The sequence below is a fragment of the Gossypium raimondii genome, chromosome 7 (genome assembly GCF_025698545.1).
Source record: "Gossypium raimondii isolate GPD5lz chromosome 7, ASM2569854v1, whole genome shotgun sequence".
Taxonomy (NCBI): domain Eukaryota; kingdom Viridiplantae; phylum Streptophyta; class Magnoliopsida; order Malvales; family Malvaceae; genus Gossypium; species Gossypium raimondii.
This window is the reverse complement of record NC_068571.1, coordinates 15,695,287-15,700,802: the sequence shown is the minus strand read 5'-3', so window position 1 is coordinate 15,700,802 and position 5,516 is coordinate 15,695,287. Positions and strand designations below refer to the sequence as shown.

Sequence of the window (5,516 nt, the reverse complement as noted above, 5' to 3'; positions counted from 1 at the left end):
ACCGAAAGCCTAAATTAGCTTTTCCTTTCCTTTTTCCTTGCTCATTGAAGGCTCCAACAGTTTTGAATCTTCACCAAATTAAATCACATATCAAACATAATTAATTTACAACTATAAACACACCCAAACAACAAAAAATATGGGTCCAAGGTTCCTACCCCTTGGAATTGAAACTTTCAACTTGTAAATCTGAAACACTAAAATCTCAACTCCTACTTGTTCCCATTGCATAAAATTGATTCCAATAATCTAATTATATGTCTAAGAATAATTCCCAACCTTCAAACCACACAAAACTACTCGAAATCTTGGTTTCAAAATTTCGACGTATAATGACCATTTTCACGAAAACTCAATAAAACCTTAGAATTCTTTAACGAAACTTTAAAGAAAGTTTAAAAACCTTCTATCACATTAAAACAAGTTGAAAAATAGTTTGAAACATCATTTTCATTCAAAATCCCAAATTTCACCATTAATGACCCAAATTTCAACATTTATTCAAAACTTTTGATTCAATAGATAAAAACTCAATCTAAAAGGCTAGATATCATAAAAAAACTAATATAAAATGAAACATTACCTTCATTGAGAGAAAAAAAAAGAACGTTTGATTGAAAATTCAAAAAACACACAAGTTTGAATGATAGAAAAATTAATGGTGTTTTTGATATTTTTCTTGAAATTCTAGCGAGGTTTAATGTTTGGAAGATGATAGAAGTTAAAAGAATTAATGTTTAAAAGATCAAATTCAGTGAATGGTGTTTTGGAAATGAAGGGACGATAACAAGTGGTAAGGGAACTAGTTTTCATGAGGTTGCTGTAGGTGGGGAAAAATAGATCAATTTTAAACTTTGGTATATTTACCTTTTTGGTACTCCTAATTTTAACCCCCTTTACAAAAAAATTCACATTTTAAAATTGAAGGTAATTTCTACTTCATTTTCAAAAATTGATTTAACTATAAAAAAGCCATAGACGAAGACATTTATGGTTTACCATGCTTCGATTTTTTGAACACATTTTGGGCTAAAATACATAAATTACCCTCGAAACTACTAGGCCCAATTTTGGGGTGTGACATGCTCCCTATCTCTATGGGGATTTTAAAACTTCTCGGGGTCTTTTAGCTTTTTTGGAACCTGTCTAGATATAATGGCACTACAAGAAACACTTATATTAACTTGTTCACCTGTCTTAATTTTCCTACGCCTAGACATGATTTCTTTTAAAAATTTGGCATACTTAGGGACTTTCTCAATTAGTTCGATTAAGGGCAAGTTGACATTTAACATTTTAAAAAATTTTAGAAAGATTACAAACTCATTTGCATTCTGTTCTTGTCTCTCTTCCAACCTTGAAGGGAATGGTACCTATGTGATAGCAGGTTCCTTGGTCGACTCTTTCTCCAGCACAACTACTGATTCAGTTACCACCTCTGGTTCTAGTTCTTTGCCAGCCTCTTGGGGATCCTGTTGAAGATCTTCTACATTTTTCTTGTCTCTTCTTGTGTTAGAGTTTCTAGGCTACTTAAGATTTTGCCTGAACGGAGCACGGTTACTTTCACATGCTCCTTCTCTTCCTTTCGAGGATCATTTTAAGTATTGTTAGGAATGCTGGTGCTAATTTGTCTTTTGATATGTGCTATCATTCTCATTAATTGACTTATTTGATCTTCCAGCTTAGTCAATATTTTTGTCGAGTTAGTGCACTCAGATTGCACTTGCTTTACATATGCCCTCATTGACCGCATTTCCCCTTTTATCCGACCCAAGTGTTGCCCACATACATTATGGTCATTTGGGTTGGCCTTTTTCGAGGTTTCTGTAAATAAGAAGGTTGATAATTAGCATTTTTTACTTGATTAGAACTAGTACCTCCTCCTTGATTTCCTCCACATCTCAGGTTAGGGTGATCTCTCCATCCGAGGTTATAAGTATTTGAATAAGGGTTTCAACCCTATTCCCTATGTACTTCATGTCCTCGGTTGGATTTTTTATATAATGGAAGTGCAATTTATCCCCTCTATTTATGGATGGTGCACTATTTGGGGACTCTACGCGGTTAAATCTATCCACTTACTGTTGATATATTTCATCCTCCTAGACAACCTTCATTGTAGCTGGTTTCTGACCATATGTATATCGTTCAGTTGGCCACTGATAGTAATTCATCGCAATATTTTCTATTAATTCGTATGCATCCTCGTACATTCGGTCATTTAGGCTCCTCTTGCATCTCAATCTAATCCCGACCTTGTGTGCACTTCCAACCCATTGTAAAATATTTACAGTCGTAACTACTCTGGTAATCCGTGATGTGGACATTTCTGAATCAGCGTCTTAAAATGCTCCCAAGCTTCGTGAAAACTCTCTCCCTCTAACTGTTTGAACATAGCAATCTCCTTTCTTAGCTGGATTCTCTTGCTAATGGGGAAGAAATGTTTATTTGAACTCACTAAACTTGTGAGACTTGTGATACCTATAGGTTAATAATGAACTCTTGTTCTTGTTATGGTATTTAATTGAGAAATGTTTAAGTTACAACCGTTACAGTAAGTTAAAGTTTATATTTAATACGAACTTAATAGGCTTTACGTAAGATTAGCTTGTGTTGGTTCTTCTTCCTTATAGATCGTCGGATTTGAGCTATCGATTGGATTGATTTTGGAGATCACAATATCCGACAAATTTTTCAGTATCTAATTGTTTTTGCTCCGGTTATAAATGGCATGTAAATAGGGTTTTGGTTATGCATTTTATAAGCACTATGGTTATATTTTTTGCCATCGGAAGTGTATAATATGTGTATTGATGAGAATCCTAGTTGATATTTTGGTTGGTTGTGATATGTGATGGTTAATGCATGATTTGATATCTAAATGCATTTGGAATGGTTATTTTGATATCTTTACGTTAATAGGTATCTTGGGATGTTTTGTGCCTTTTGAGATGAAATCACATTTTTGGTGTTTTGGTGACTTAAATTTGGTAGCTTATCGCTTGATGCCTATCTTGATAATTTATTATGGAATGACCATTTTGGTCTAGGTTATAAATGACATATACTTAGAGTTTATAAGTACAAATGTATATAGCCATGTTGTGTATGTTTAACTTTAAAAAAATGGTTAAGGTACTAACTAATAGGTACTTTTGGTTTGGTATTGTCAAGTATACATAAGTGGTATGATTCATGCTCTTTAATTGCTTGGTTACATGTTTTGTGATTTGGTAAATGATGTATGTGAATTAGATTTTAAATATTTGAATCGTGGTGCCAATGAGGGCACGTTGGTTAGGTAGTTAGGTTAAATGTTATATGCTATATGTTGGCATATTTTGATGTATTTTAGGTAGGTTTAAGAGATGGAAATGCTATTACTTGTTGCCTAAGTGTTTTGGATTGAAATTGTTTAATTTTGGAGGCACTTTTAAGTACACACGATCACCCCACACGACTGTGTGGTCTGATTAATTTTAGGTGCAGGATGTTTCACACAATCCCAATTTGTTACAAGCCTGACGTCATGGCCGTGTGACCTTATATTTCACAACATCAAGTTATACACAGTTTGAGGATACAAGTGTGTGGTGTAGCATAACCCAACCTCAGCCTTGTCACATAACCATGTGACCCCTGTTTACAGTTTTTTTCACATGTTTCTATTCTGTTTCATATTAATCCCTACTTGTTTCCAAACTAATTTTAGGTTTCGTAGGCACGATTTAAGTTCTGTGCTCGCATATATGCTATGAATAATGATTGGATATTGATTATTTATATTTAAATTTATTTTTGAACTATTTTGAGATATTAATGGATTTGTTAATCAGTGTAATACCCCATAACCCTAATTTAGCAAAGAAATGGGTTAGGGGTGTTACATTTTGTGGTATCAAAGTTATGTTTTAGTTGATTCTAGGAGTGAACGTAGCATGTATTGAGCCTAGAAATACATGCCACTTTATAACCTGTGATAGTGTGATGACTCCCAATCAGATCAAAGATGTCAGCTGAATTCAATCGAGTAGATTCCGATGAAGTATAAAGTTATGTTCCAACCATCGATCAAGGGGCTGCTCATAATGTGCCCGAATTTCAGGAGTCTAGAGAAGAGGCTCACAATACCTTTCTTAATATAAAGAATGATATGTTTAACGCGTATATGAGAGTCAATTTTATGGCTCAATGACCTTCACCCCCTCGTTCTCAAAGCCGTATACGACAGAATATTCGCAGGCTTCCTATTGATAAAGTTTGGATATGTGAAGCAGAAGAGTTTAGCGGTAAAGTGCGTGATGATTCAACCAGAGCCGAGTACTAGAACAAAAACACACAGAGAGTTCTGGATAAAATTTGTAGCCTTTTGAGCATTATTTGATGTGCACATCATCGTTGTTAAAAGAAGAAGCTTTTCACTGGTGATCGACTTTAACTTCTGTGGGTTAATTGGGATTTCTTCCGAATTGAGTTTTGAAAGAAATATGTCAGCAAACAATATTTAAACAAGAAGAAAAATGAATTTCTTGAGTTGAAGCTGGGAAATAGTTCAGTTGTAGAATATGAGAGAGAGTTTGTTCAACTCAGTAAATATGCTCATAAGATTGTGTTGATTGAAAAGGAATTTTATATTTGTTTTGAAAATGAATTGAATAATGAGATTAAAATTCTTGTGAGTGCAATGGAATTGTGTGAGTCCATAATTTTATTTGATCGATCTTAGAACATGTAAGAAATTTGTTATCACAAGAAACACATCAAGACAAGAGTTTGAGACTTCAATAAATGAAATGTATCCATCATGTTTTCTACTTTCCCACCAAAGAAAAATTAAAGAATCGAGTAGCCATTTTCAGTGTCATCAGGGTTTTTTGTCAGAGATATAATAAAATAGAGTAATGTGATACCACCGATGACTTCAAAAGCCAGCACTGGTGACGTCCAAAATGTAAATAAACCTGAATGCAACTATTGTGACTAAAATCACTCTGGAGTCTGTAGATTGAAAGATGAATCCTGTTTTGTTTGTGGATCTCCCGATCATTTTATGAAAGATTGCCTGAATCGAACTATATTGAACAAAAATTAGAATGTAATCCCTATTTTTACTTCTATGAGAGGTAGATGGCTAGGAATTTGAGACCTAATTAAAGTTAGTTGAAGCAGAACAAAAGACATAGTTGTTCAATTTGAAGCTCGAGCTCTCACCAAAGCTTATACGATCCAAGAGCACGAGGAGGCCTTAGTTCTTGATATTTCTTGTATCTTTTCTATCTTTGATATTACAATATATGCATTAATTGACTTTGGGTTGAGACATTGCTATATATGCACTATGATAGTAATAGAAAAGAGTTTACCGGTTGAGTCAATTCATAGTCATCCTGATTTGCAAACAGTGTCCACTAAAAATTTAGGGTTATTACTTTCTTGTTAATTTGATGTTATTCTGGGAATGAATCGATTAATTGTTCACGATGCTATAGTGAATTGTTGACGAAAATGGATTGATT

The 5,516-nt window shown here is 33.9% G+C and overlaps 1 non-coding gene across 1 annotated transcript; it reads left to right on the top strand.

Annotated features, from left to right (window-relative positions):
- Positions 1-2,309: 2,309 nt before the first annotated feature.
- LOC128042642 (small nucleolar RNA R71) lies at positions 2,310-2,415 on the top strand. The gene has a single exon (XR_008198157.1). It is a non-coding gene; the product is annotated as a small nucleolar RNA R71 (small nucleolar RNA).
- The last annotated feature ends 3,101 nt before the right edge of the window (positions 2,416-5,516 follow it).